The 14,556-nt window shown below is 35.9% G+C and overlaps 2 long non-coding RNA genes across 3 annotated transcripts in view; one reads left to right on the top strand and one right to left on the bottom strand.

Moving 5' to 3' along the window:
- The window catches only part of LOC144322019 (uncharacterized), a 326,103-nt gene that overhangs the window by 200,448 nt on the left and 111,099 nt on the right, over nucleotides 1-14,556 (top strand). The window lies entirely within an intron of this gene.
- The window catches only part of LOC144322020 (uncharacterized), a 38,775-nt gene that overhangs the window by 12,790 nt on the left and 11,429 nt on the right, over nucleotides 1-14,556 (bottom strand). The window contains exon 3 of one of the 2 annotated variants that reach the window (XR_013387584.1): nucleotides 13,001-13,163. The exons of the other annotated variant lie outside the window; for it this stretch is intronic. This is a non-coding gene — a long non-coding RNA (uncharacterized LOC144322020). The remainder of the gene's footprint in view (nucleotides 1-13,000; nucleotides 13,164-14,556) is intronic. 2 annotated transcript variants of the gene reach the window in all.

Here is a 14,556-nt window from a genome sequence, read left to right as displayed (position 1 = left end):
CCTGTGAAGCTGAGCATTCATTCATTCATTCATTCATTCATTCTATAAATTACATGCCAAAAACTGTTGGATGCCTCATGAGTATTTAGTAGCTATTTGGTCCTTTTACTCCTTTTTGTGTCTAATATGTTTCACAAGGACCTTGCTTTTATATTTAGTTTCATTTATGTTCCTTGCTTGTTTGTCTTACTCTCTATAATAGAATTGAATATCCCTAAATAATGCAGCAAACACATATGACAATATAAGAGTCATTTCTAAATAGCACTAACCCAGAAATGATCTCATTATGTATGCAAGTAGAACAGTACTTGAGCTGTCTGAAATCAGGGTTCTGAAAGTGGAGTCTGGAGAATCTTAGGAACATATGGGTTGATGACCTTTGAAAGTAAATGCAAAATTATTTGTATGGTTTCCTTTCTGAGGATGAATAGCTTTTGATAGAGTCTCTAGAAGACTTTAGAGCTAATAGTCTGGATTTCATAACTTAATGCCTGCAATAGTCAGGCAAGTAGACTAGATGGCTGAAACAGTCCCCGGGTAAGAGGCTATTGATGGATGTTCTGGTAAATAGAGAATATAGGGAATGCATGTGTCCTCTAAAGGGAGCCTCTCTGCCTCAAGACCATTGTTTTGCACTGTGAGAATTCAGGCCCTAATGACCAGTTATTGAGATTTTTCATGCAGTCAAATATATGATCCTTCTTTCCTTCTTTCCTTCTTCCCTCCCTCCCTCCCTCTTTCCCCCTACTCTCTCTTTCCCTTTCTTTCCCTCCCTCCCTCCTTCCCTCCCACCCTTCCTTCCTTCTTCCTTTCTTCCCATCCTTTGCCCCTCCTTTTCCCTTTTCTCCTCCTCCTCCTCTCCTTTTTTGTGAAACTCCCTATATATTTTCACTGGATGTAGGACTCCAGGTTGATAGTTCTTTTATTTAAACACTTAAAAATGTTGGACAACTCCTTTTTAGCTTCTGTTTTTTTCTGATTAGAAATATTTGGGGATTTGAATTGTTGCTTAGAGGTAACATATTGTTTTTCTCGCTGTTTTTACACTTTTTTCTACTTTTTTTTAGTTTTCAGAATTTTGATTATGATATATCAGAGGATGTATTTCTTTGCATTTATTCTGTTTATGGTTTTTTTAAAAAATAGATTCATGTCATTTTTCAAATTTGGGAATATTTCTGCTACTATTTCTTCAAATATTTTTTTTAGCCCCAACCTCTTCCTTGTTTCCTTCTGGGATCTCAGTGACCCAAGTGATAGATCTTTAATTATTGCTCCACCATTCCTGAGGCTATGTAATTTACATTTTTTATCCATTTTCTCTTGGTTCAAATTGGGTAATGTCTATTGATATATCTTTATGTTTACTGACGTTCCTCCCCTCTGTTATCTTCATTCTGCTCCTGAGCCAATTTAGGGAGTTTTTCAATTTCAGTTACTTACTTACTTACTTACTTATTTTATTTATTTATTCATGGGAGACATAGAGAGAGGCAGCGGGAGAAGCAGGCTCCCTGAGGGGAGCCTGACGTAGGACTCCATCCCAGGGCCCGAGGATTATGCTCTGAGCCAAAGGCAGATGCTCAACTACTGAGCCACCCAGGCATCCCTCAATTACTTTATTTTTAGTTCTAAAATTTTTATTTGGCTCTTTATTATGTCTTCTGTTTCTTTGCTGGAGCTCGGTATTTTTCCATTTGTTTCAAGAGTGTTTGTAATTTTTTGTTGGAACATTTTTGTGATAACTGCTTTAAAATTCTTGTCAGATAATTCCAGCATTTGGATTATCTCAATGTTGGCATCTGTTGATAATCTTTTCTCACTTGAACTGAGAATTTATTGGCTTTTGGTATGACACATAATTTTGGATTGCATTCCGGACTTTTAAAGTATTAGGTTGTGATGCTCTGGATGCTGTTTAAATCTTGTATTTTACCAGGGAACAGACCTGTTGAGGTTCAGAAAGCATGACTTGGCCTACTTTTGTAGATGGATTGTAGTTCCAATGTCAATTTAGTCTTGAGACTTTTGCAGTGTTACTTAGATTATCCTGCTTGTGCTGCTGAGGCCAGGTGGACCCCTGAGTGCTATTGTACAGTTCACTTTTCAAAGCGTTGGCTGTATTGATGTTAGTCAGTTTCACACATGGGCTGCTTGGGGGTGTGACTGTGAGTTTATGCTGAGACAGAAGAATCTCTTTCCCCAGCCGGCTTCTCTCCTTAATCTGATCTCCTAATCTCCCCAGTCTGATCAGGAGGAGGTGGAGAGCCTCCTTTTGGCTGACCCTTCCTTGGTGCAGGGCAGGGACTTCATACTGCCTGATGCAGAAGAAGGAGTGATGCTGTCTGTTTATGTTCTTGTAGAGCAAGATGGGCTATTGGGTAAGGCAGGGGAGAGGGCTCAGCCTCTTCTGTAGTTATTGCGTAGTAGGGTTGGTTGGCAAGACTCTACTCCAGAGTATCCACAGCACCCAGGGAGGGGCAGGGAGGAGAACACAATGCAGCCTCTGCTGGATCAGTGCAATGTGGGGTGTTTGACTTGGGTCTGCCGCAGAGCCTCTGCAATGCCTGGTGGGAAGAGGTATTGGCAGTTTCTTTTGTGGTGTTTGCCTATAGTAAGGGAGATAGGGTTAATGGGTTAAAGGGTCTGTCCTGAGGGGTGCCTTCTTCCCCATGCTTTGGCTAGCAAGAGCAGTCTCTTATTTAACTTTTGCATTTGTGTTGGGTTGTTTTGGGGTGTAGGCTGCTCTAGTGTCAAGGCCAAGAAATAGAGGAGACTAAACCAAACCAAACCAAACGAGGGAACTCACCACCACATTGTTCCTTGAAGCTACAGGTTCTTAGGTAGTTTGCCTTATCTATCCCTGTCTTCTGATAGTTGCTCTGTGTGTTTTGTTTCTACTGTTGTGTTGTAATTACTGAGATTAGCACTGTGGAATGTGCTTACTCCATCTTGTCTAGAAGGCTTGGTTCCTTTCTGGTGGCAGTGTATATCCTACTTTGTAAAAAAGTGAGTAGGCTATGAGGTTCTAACCTAAACATCTTCAGATTCTTGATGAATTTTTTGTCAATCACCATAAGTATAAGATACCTGTAATTTCAAACACTTAGTGAAATAAATTCATTATAAATATGACATTATATGTGCTGGTAATTTAGGAATATAACTTAAATAATTTCACTCTACTGATTTTGCTTCTCAGGTTTTTAATGCAACGTTTTGGATACACAGAAAGATACATGAAGGGCAATTTTCTCTTCTTCGTTTCTCTCCTTTTGTCTCTCTCCTACAAATTACCTCTTCTCTGAGGGGACTATCTGTTGTGCCTTAGACATCATATGTATGGGGTGAACTGTGGGACCCAAGCTTGGCCAAGTGTGTGCTCTCTCTCAAGATTTGAACCATGAGCAGAGGAACAAACATGACTGAATAGATTTGAAATTTATCTACTGTGGCAGCCACAGGACCCTGCATATAACTTTTGTTTTAGCTTAGATTTCCCTGAAAGAGTAGAGCCTAGCACAGGGCTTGTGGGCAGAAAGTATGTTTCGGGAGGTGGCTCTCAGCAAAAGTTGCAGAGGACAGAAGGAGGGAGAGTTCAGTTAGAGCTGCATTTTCTCCTGATCACTGCCTTAGGTGACTGAGATTGAATCTTGCTAGGGACCATATGTGGAGCCATGTGGGAAGCAGCTCAAAATTACCCAGTTGGGGTATAGAAGAGGGTCATATTTTTCAGCGGTTCACATCTCATTATTTGCCACATGAATTGCTATTCCTTCACATCTCCATATTTTTGTGCATGTGCCTGAGTGGGCTCTCACGAGCATACTATGGAGCCGAGAAGCCCCCGTACAGAGGGGGCTGTCACATTATACCTATGTAGTTGTATTCTATAGCAATGACTGGAATAAAAAGTTGACCCAAGAGGATGTGAAGTGGGGCTATGTCATCTCTAAGCCACATTTCCATCAGTGCCCCTTTTCAAAGCCTCATGGATACCTTGTTGTTCCTCCTCACCTAATGAGCCATTCTCAGATCTATTTATGATAAATTCTCTCTCTCTCTCTCTCTTTTTTTTTTTGCATGTGTTAGCCAGAACAAGTTTCTGTAGATTGCAACCAAAGAACCTTGACACTTCCATTAATCCATTCTCTTTCACCGTGAGATAGTTTCATCTGTGGCAAAAGTCTGTCTCCTTCGCTGAATCTTGGCATGTCTATCAAATGCTTGAGCTCTGCTTCAAGGACCATATGCGTGTTGTTAAAATAGAATCTTCTGGCCCCAGATGCTGAAATTTCCCTGTTAGCTTCACAGTTAGGCCTGACTTATTTACATAGTATTTAATGACAGGCAGCACTTCAGTTTTGAATAGATGTAAACAGGCAGCAAATTGAAAATACACGTTAAAGAGATACAGGTGGATGTTATCGCGTAAATAGTATTTGGTTTTCTGAAATTACAATTATGACACTCCTGAATGATCTCCGATCCCACTGTATTATAATGTGACAGATGTATATTGCTGTGATTTCTCTAGTGATGCTCGCTGTTGCTTCCTTGTCATCTTTAATAACAAAGCAACTGGACAGATTAAATTGAAAAGATTTATTCTCTGTGAATGCCGTAGTCAAAGCATGCTGTCATAGTAACAGGTTAAAGCGTTTCCACTCAGAGGTTATTATGCACAATAGGGTGGTACAGCTAGCAACCTCTTTACATCCCATTGTACCAATGACACAGTATATGCATTTCTAACTAGGAATTGATGGAGAGGCCTTTTGTGATGACTAGCCTCAAAAATTTGAAATGCTAATTATATTGAACACGCTAAAAAATGCCAGTATCATCAATGCACTTGAAATTTTACAAAGTAAACAGATCGGCACGAACAGTACCCAGATTGAGACCCAGAACATTATCAGTCCTGTATAAGCTGCTTCGTTTCTCTCTCACATCACAATTCCATACGCTGTATAACCACTATCTGGACTTTTACCACAGTAAATTCATTTTGCCTGATTTATTAACTTTTTGTGCATTTATATTTTTTGTTGAGGTATAACTTATGTTTAGTGAAATAAATCTTAAATGGTACAGTTGAATGAGTTTGGGGAAATGCACACAACCACATACCCAATAGCTCTATCAAATATAAAACATTCCAATAACCCCAGATTTCGTTTTTGTTTCTCCAGCCAAAAAGAGAAAGCAACCTTTTTCCTGAGAGCAACCACTTCTCTGAAATCTTTTGCTATAGATTAAATTCTTTTTTTTTTTAATTTTTTTTAATTTTTATTTATTTATGATAGTCACAGAGAGAGAGAGAGAGAGAGGCAGAGACACAGGCAGAGGGAGAAGCAGGCTCCATGCACCGGGAGCCTGACCTGGGATTCGATCCCCGGTCTCCAGGATCGCGCCCTGGGCCAAAGGCAGGCGCTAAACCACGCGCCACCCAGGGAATCCCTAGATTAAATTCTTGACATTCACATAAATGCAACTGTACAGTACATATTCTTGTATTTGGCCTCTCTTGGTTCATCACAAAGTTTTTGAGATTTCCTTATGTTGTACGTATACTCAGTTTGGTTTTTCTATTGATGGGTAGTATTCCCCAATATAATTGGCTACTCCAACATCCCACAACAAAAGATTGGATTCAAGTATAATTTTACTTCTTTTTTTTCAATCTCCATAAATTTCATTTAGGTTGTTGTCTAAGATCTTACATGTTGTCTAAGATCTCTAGTACAGTGCCACATAGACTTCTTAAAAGTCAATATCCTAGTGTTATTCACAAATTAAGGGGAAAGAATTCACTGGTTCACTATTAAGTATAATGGTAGCTGTAGATGTTTTTAAGAAATAGGAGCCCTCGGAGATCCCTGGGTGGCTCAGTGGTTTGGCGCCTGCCTTTGGCCCAGGGCGCGATCCTGGAGTCCTGGGATCGAGTCTGGTGTCAGGCTCTTGGCGTGGAGCTTGCTTCTCCCTCTGCCTGCTTCTCCCTCTGCCTGTGTCTCTGCCTCTCTCTCTGTCTATCATGAATAAATAAATAAATCTTAAAAAAAAAGAGAAAGAAATAGGTGCCCTCTATGAGATTATGGTGATTCCTTTATATTTCTGGTTTGATAATGGGGTTTTTGTTTTATTGGTGAATGAGTGCCAAATTTTGCTAAAAATTCTTCTGCAATGTTGACATATTCATGTATTTCCTTTTATTCAGTCAATATGATGAATGACATCAATTTATACAAATGGCAAATTAATTTTGCATCCCTGGGATAAATCTCACTTGGTAATGTTATGTTATTCTTTTTACAGATTTTCAGTTATGATCAGCTAATATTTTTTTGAGGGTTTTTATGTTCATGAGAGATACTGGTCTATAGTTATTTTTAAATAATATCTTCACTAGATTTCGTATCATGGTTATGTCATCCTCACAAAAATGTTAGGAAATATGTTCTCCTGTATTTTTTTCTAGTATGTATAAGAATTAATTTTTTTTTCAAATATTTGACAAAATTCTTTAGAGAAGCCACTTAAATTAACCTTTTTTCTTCTTAAATATCTGATAGAATTCACAGATGAAATGATATGGACCTGGAAAGTATTTAAGTGAAAAGTCAATTTTTAACAGACATATGGCTATTTAAAATTTTTCTTTGCTCTTATGTCCCTTTGGTAATTTGTGTATTTTGAGGAGTTGCCCATTTTACCTTAGCTGTCAATTTTATTATAAAGGTACTTTTTAACATATGTAATAAGTAACAACATAAACAAATTTAAAAAATTTCAAAGTATTAACGTTTGGCTTTATTAAAGTTTTCTATATGATTTTTGTCAATGATTTCCACTTGTTGTCTTTGCTGTTTACTTCATTCTATTTATTCAAGTTTAATTTATCCTTGTTTTTCTAACAAAATAAAAAGTGTTTTTTTAAAAAAGAGTAGTAAAATTTTAAATCCTTAGCAAGACTTGTCAAGGGGAAAAGAAAGGAAAGCACACAAATTATCAACATCAGGAATCATAAAGAGGGCATCATTAGGTTTATAAACTATAGATGTCAAAATGAAAATAATAAGATATTATGGATAACTCTATGCCAATAAATTCTACAATTTGGATTAATGGGCAAGTTTCTTGGAAGGCAGATATTACCAAAATGAACACAAAATGAAATAGAAAATATGAATAGTGCCATATTTACTTCAAAAGTTGAATTCTTTTAGGGCAGAGGAAGAGGGAGAAGCAGGCTCCTTGCTGAGTAGGGAGCCCAATGAGGGGCTCAATCCCAGGACCCTCGGATCATGACCTGAGCTGAAAGCAGACGCTCAACCAACTGAGCTACCCAGGCATCCCAAGAAGTTGAATTTTTGATGACTAAATCCCTCTTTCCTCCTTGCAGGTGACTCCATCCTTGATGTCTTTCCCCAGGCATTCTAACAAATATTTTTAAAAGATATAATTACAATATATACAAGCTTTTTTAGAAAAATAGCCAATAGAGGAATGTTTAATAATTTTCTTTGTTTTTTTTTTTTTTTAGGGCCAGTATAACCTAAATACTATAACTTCTTAAAGACAAAAAAATAAAATTTCAGACAAATATCTGTTATGAAAGCAGGCACGAAATTCTCTTAAAAAATTAGCAAATCAAATCTAGTAACACATAAAAAGGATAATACAACATGATGAATGAATTCATTCCAAGAATCAGTGAGGTTGATTTGCCATTTTAATATTATACATTATAATTCATCTCATTAACAGAATACAATAAAAAAATCCATGTAATCTTCCATTATATGCAAAAAAGAATATAACAAAATTTGATATTGTTTAAAAACATCACCTCTCATCAAATAGAAGGGAAGTGACTTAATATGATAAAAGTCATCTATGAGAAATCTATGGCTAGTATCATACTTAATGTTAAAACATTAATCCTTTTCCCTTAAATTTTGGAAAAAAGCAAAAATATCTATTCTCACTATTTCTATTCAACTTTTGCTAGAAGTCCACACAAATTCGGTAGGGCAGTAAAACAAGATAAACAAAATACAGATTGAAAAACAAGTAAAACTGTCATTATTTGAGGATAACATGATTGTGGTTCCAGAAAACTCTGTGGTATTCATAAGAAAAATAATTACACTAAAAAGTGTATTTTGAAAGATCAAGAATATAATATTAATATATAAATCAATTATATTTCTATACAGTTTCAAAACCCATTTGAAAATTAAGTTAAAAGATCAATACCATAAAAATAGTATTTAAAAAAAATAATAGTGTTTAAAAATATAAAATTCTAAGGAGTAGATCTAATGAAAGGTTTGTAAGACCCCTACATGGAAAACTATGATACACAGCTGAAAGAAATAAAGTCCCCCCCACTCAAATAAAGTCCTAAATAAATATATGATATCTTGTTCATGAATTGGAGAGGTCATATTGTTAAGTTCTCTGTTGTACCTAAATTGATCTATAGGTCTAATTTCTATCAAAATCCCTGCAGGCTATTTTGGAGAAATATTAAGGTGATTCCAAAATCACCTTAATTGCACTTGGGCTCAAGATTTATTATAAGTCTATGGGAGATAAGACAATGCATCATTAGTATGTGTTCAGATGGTAGATTAATGGAAGAGAATAGAGAGTCCAGAAGACATATGTATGTGATATATACACACAATTCCATATATATGTATGATAAATATATACAAATATACATTTCTATATAAATGAATATAGAATATATTAAGGCAATGAAACAGAAAAGTAAATCTAGAAATAGAACAATATGAGTGTGTGTGCAAATGCACACATAGCCTATTGATATGTGATCAAAGTTTTTAGTTAAATTAATGAAAAAACAAAGTATTTGTCAAAAACATAGCTGTAATACCTGGATATCAATGAGAAAAAGAAACCTTGACCTCTATCTCAAATTTTTATGCAAAAATAATTTATGTGAGATAGCTACATGCAAAAGAATAAAACTGGACCACTTTCTGACACCATACATAAAAATAAACTCAAAATAGATCAAAAACCTAAATGTGAGACCTGAAACCATAAAGCTCCTAGAAGAAAACACAGGCAGTAACATCTTTGACACCAGCTTTAGCAACATTTTTTTAGATATGTCTCCGCAGGCAAGGGAAATAAATGCAAAAGTAAACTATTAGGACTATGCAAAAAGAAGAAGGTTTTGCATAACAAGGGACACATCAACAGAATGACAAGACAACCTACTGAATTGGAGAAGATATTTGCGAATGATTTATCTGATAAGGGGTTAATGAAAAATATATAAAGAACTTAAACAACTTGGGCTCCTGGGTGGTTTAGTTGTTTGGGTAATAACTTATGGTTTTGGCTCAGGTAATGATCTCATGGGTTGTGAGATCAAGACCTACATTGGGCTCCTTGCTCAGTGGGGAGTCTGCTTGAGATTCTCTCTCTTCCTCTCCTGACCCTCTGTGAACCATGCATGTGTGCTCTCTCTCTCAAATAAATAAATAAATCTTAAAAAAAAATAATTTCTACAACTGAATACCAAAAAATGAAACAGTCTGTTTAAAAAATGGGCAGGGGGACCTGGGTGGTTCAGTCTTTGGCACAGGTCATGATCTTGGGGTCCTGGGATCAAGCCCTGTGTGTCAGGCTCCCTGCTCAGTGGGAAGTCTGCCTTTTCCTCTCCCTCTGCCCCTCCCCCAGACTTGTGCTCTCTCTCTCTCAAATAAATAAGTAACATTTAAAAAAATGTTTAAAAAATGGGCAGAGGATATGAATAGATGTTTTTTACAAAAAGACATACAGATGGCCAACACACACATGAAAATATACTCAACATTACTAATAGAGAAATGCAAATCAAAACCGTAATGAGATATCACTTTATCAGAATGGTGTGAATCAAAAGGACAAGAAATAACAAGTGTTGGCAAGGATGCAGAAAAAAAGAAACCCGTGTGTACTGTTGGGAATGTAAACTGGTGCAGCTAATGTGGAAAACAGTATGGAGGTTCCTCAAAAAGTTAAAAGTAAAATTGCTACAGGATCCAGTAATTCCACTACTGGGTATTTACCCGAAGACAATGAAAGCACCAATTCAAAAAAATATAAGCACCCCTATATTTATTGTTGCATATTTATAATAGCCAAGCTGTGGAAACATTCCAAGTGTCCATTCATAGGTGAATGGATAAAGAAGTTGTGGTATATATACACACACAGTGGAATATTACTGAACCATAGAGAAGAATGAAATCTTGCTGTTTGCAACAACATGAATGGAGCTAGAGAGTATAAGGCCAAATGAAATAAATCAGTCAGAGAAAGACAAATGCCATATGATTTCACTCATGTGAAATTTAAGAAACTTTCAAATGAAGAAAGAAAAAAAAGAGACAAGGAAACATTCTTTTTTTTTTTTTTTTGGAAACATTCTTAAATAAAGAGAACAAACTGGTGGTTGTCAGAATGGAGGTAGGTGAGAGAAGTGTGAAATAGATAAAGGAGATTAAGAGTATGCTTATCTCGATAACACTGGGCAATGTATAGAATTGTTGAATCATCATATTGTATACCTGAAATGAACATAATATGTTCATTATATTTCAATAAAAACATAAATAATAAAATAATTTGTGATGACTAATTTCCTGAAAATTTAAAATATAAGCATAAAGCTTTTGCTAGAAAAAGAAAAAAAGAATATCTTTGTGACTTTAGTGGAGTCAAAGATTTCTTGGTTGATGCATAAAAAGCATAAAGTTTCAATGAAATTATTGATAAAGTAGGTTTCACTGAAAAATATCATGAAATAAATAAATATAAAATATAAAACTAATACTAAAAAACCTAATATAAAAGCCAAAAACTGGGAAAAATAGTCATAACACATATGTTTGACTTGCATAAAAAAATACAAGAACACTTTAAGTTTAATAATAGGAATATGAATGTCCCAGATTTTAAAAATGAGCAAATTGCTTGAATACACACTTCACAAAGGATGATACATGAACATTCATTAAACACATAATAAGATGTTTATCATCATTTCTCACCAAGGAAATAAAAAATTCAAACCATAGTTTCACATTTATTAGAATAGCAAAGAAGAGATATCTATATATCTAACAACATATCTATATATCTTTATCTATGGCTGTAACTATGTCTTTATCTAAAAATGCCTAATATTGGTGAACATGCAGAGCTCCTGAAATTTTCCCACATTTTTTTTTATGGGAATTTAAAGCAATACAACAACTTTGGAACAATATTTGTCAGTTTCTTATAAAGTTAAATATAAATCTCCTATGACCCAGCAATTTCATTCCTAGGTATATTTCAAGAGAAATAAAAACATGTTCACAGAAAGACTTGTAAGAGAATGTTATAGTGGCCTTGTACATAATGGTCAAAAGCTGGATACAACCCAGATGTCCTTCAAAAAGAATATGGATAAACTGTGATATGTTCACCCATGGAGAAGCATATACGTCAATAAAGCTATAGATATATGCAACAAGGTGTTTGAATTTTTATTTTTTTATTTTTTTATTTTTTTATTTTTATTTTATGATAGTCACAGAGAGAGAGAAAGAGGCAGAGACACAGGCAGAGGGAGAAGCAGGCTCCATGCACCGGGAGCCCGATGTGGGATTTGATTCCGGGTCTCCAGGATCGCGCCCTGGGCCAAAGGCAGGCGCCAAACAGCTGCGCCACCCAGGGATCCCAAGGTGTTTGAATTTAATGTTTAATTGTTACATTATGCAAACAGAACTGAACATGGAAAGAGTACATGCTACATGATTATATTTACAAGAATTCCAGAGACAAACTTATCTATGGTGACAACATCAGAGTGGTTGTTTGGGATCGAGGTAGCTATTTGACTGGAAAGGGTATTAGGACATTTTGGGGGTAATGAACATGTGCTACACCCTGTTTTTTGTGTGTACCTGTGTGGCAGTAATGGGGGTAGGTATACATAATTATCAAAATTCAAATGAACACTTAAACTCTGTATTTCATAATACATTAATTAGTTAAAGCATGTCCACCAATGTTTTGGATTTGATTCCATTTTTTCTTTTTGAGTTTTTGAACTTTGTTGGTATGTTTATACACATTTAGAATTCCTTACTCCTCTGGCCACTGGATTATGTTGTGTTCCTTTGAATGTTGGTGTTTTTCTTTTGCTTTTTCTTCTTTCAGCAGGCAGTTATTAGTGAATCCTCTTATACTTTTGGGCTTGGTTTTAGGCTTATTTCTGTTTTGTCCTTAGTCCTTGGTCATGGCCTTCAATCTAGGGCCTGGTCCTGAGTTGTAAGGTGGGATCTTTTGGGATCTCCATAGAATGGCAAATGTGCATGGTGACATTCCTGCCTGTGGCTTGGCTGGCACTCCAGTCTCTCTATGCATCGCTCTATCTGGGCAATCTCACTGCTTACACACATGGCCTTGCTCTCAGCTGAGGACCTCAGGCAACCTGTCACATTGATATCTGGGCCCTTGGATTTGTACTTCCTTCTCTTTTTTTTGCTCTTCTATCTTAGAAAGTCTGCCATTTCTGCAGACCCAAACCTCACCTCTTCTCCTCAACTCAGATTGTCTAGCTCATCACTCTGTGCTTGGGGCTGCTTTTCTGTGCACTGTCCAGAAAGTACCTGGAGGCAATTTCATGTGTCTTCCTTTTCTTAGCTGCCTGTGTGTTGTCCACTTCCCCAAAATACTTGCCATATGTTGTCCAGTTTTAGAGTTGTTTTTGCAGGAGGGTTCATGGATACCAGTTCCTTCATCATGGTGAGAAGCCAAAGTCTCACTGTTATTGATACTTAATTTTTGAAGTTCATTTACTATATACAAATGTTGGGAATCAGGAATGCCAAAAACAAAAGCAAAATCAAAACACAGCAGTATAATTCTGTGTGTGAGAAACAAGTTAATTTTTTTTAAAAATTAAAGGTGGGGAAATTACCTTTCAAAATTCCAAGGTGTCATTTTAATCAATTTCTTCAATTAGAAAAATCATTTGGAATTGTGATCCTCAGATGTTAGATAAAAGTGGTAGAAGATATATCACCCGAAGAAACAACACTCATGACTCTTATTTCAGGGTAAACCCCACTTCAAAAAAATCACTGGAAAGTAAACCATGAATCAAATTCTGTTTCTTATTCTTAACTCGTAGATTTAATTCTAGTAAACTCCGTGAATTCCTTAAAGAGAGGCAACGTGCAAATGAAAATGTCACTATACTCTGGTTTTTGTCCATTTTTTTCCCTTTGCTTTTCCAATATTTAAGCACTACCAAACAATGCCTGAGAAATTTAGTTTCACAGTAACTTAGTACCTTCCCTTGTGAAGTTTGGTTTATCTGGGATATCTCGTTAAGGTAGAAGTTTGCTTGGTTAAATTGACATATGAATGTATAACCAATTTTTACAATTTTAGTAAATACTAAAAAAAAGGGAGTAAATACTAAATTTAGTAAATACTAAAAATAGGTAAAATTTGAATGCTGGACTCTTAGGCTTCTTCCTTCATGGAGGAAGGAATAATGGTAAAGAAACTGGGCATTGTGTTCCAGTGGTTCTTTATGGGAATGGGGATGATGGGTTGAGATAGGTGTGGCATTGAAAGGCAGGGAGTGGGAGAGATTTTACCCCTGCCCTCCTTCCCCCCACCATGGGGTATTTGACAGTATCTGGAGTCATTTTTGGTTGTCACAACTGGGAGGGGTTTCTCTGGCATTCACTGAGTAGGAGCACTTGACAGCCCACTCAACACCAAAGAATTATTTGGCCTAAAATGTCAATAGTGTCAAAGTTGAGAATCTCTGTTGTATTCTTATGGACTTGGGTTCAAATACCAGCTGTGCCCCCTTGGTACCTATGTGATTTTGAGAAAAATATTAAAATAAGACTGATGTTTACTTTGAATATCATTTACTCTTAGTGCTTAGCTAGGGACATAATAGACCCTTAATAATTGGGGTTAATAATAATAATAATAATAATAATAATAATAGATCCTACTATTATTGCTACTGTTGCTTTGTATTGTATTAATTTTTGTTTTTATAAGAGATTGAATGTTCAGATTGAAATCACATTCAGGTTGAAATCATCTTGTCTTTGAGAAGACAGAGGGAAAAATGTGAAATGCCTATTAGTTCATGTATGGGGAGTTCTCCATAGCATTTTTCCTTGAAGCATAAAAAGAGACCCAAAGGTTACATTGACAATATGTAGAGCTATATACTGAATATATTTTAGCTTAATATGGACCACAAATCACAGACAACTTTGTGGGGCTCATGGAGACCTGACCATATACACATTTTGTTTTATAATATTCTTAGTCCCACCTTCAAAATTAAGATAAAACAGTTGGACAAATAACTGGAACTCATTTGGCTGGAGAGAAATAAATCATTTAAAATACAATTTAAAATATGTTGTATATTTTGGAAAATATGTTATGTATTTTAAAAGTGCTTGTGGATGCAAATTCTGGTCTGCACATCATGGT

Source organism: Canis aureus, chromosome 10 (assembly GCF_053574225.1).
Source record: "Canis aureus isolate CA01 chromosome 10, VMU_Caureus_v.1.0, whole genome shotgun sequence".
NCBI lineage: Eukaryota > Metazoa > Chordata > Mammalia > Carnivora > Canidae > Canis > Canis aureus.
Note: the sequence above shows the minus strand (reverse complement) of the source record. Positions and strands in the feature narration are given on the sequence as shown.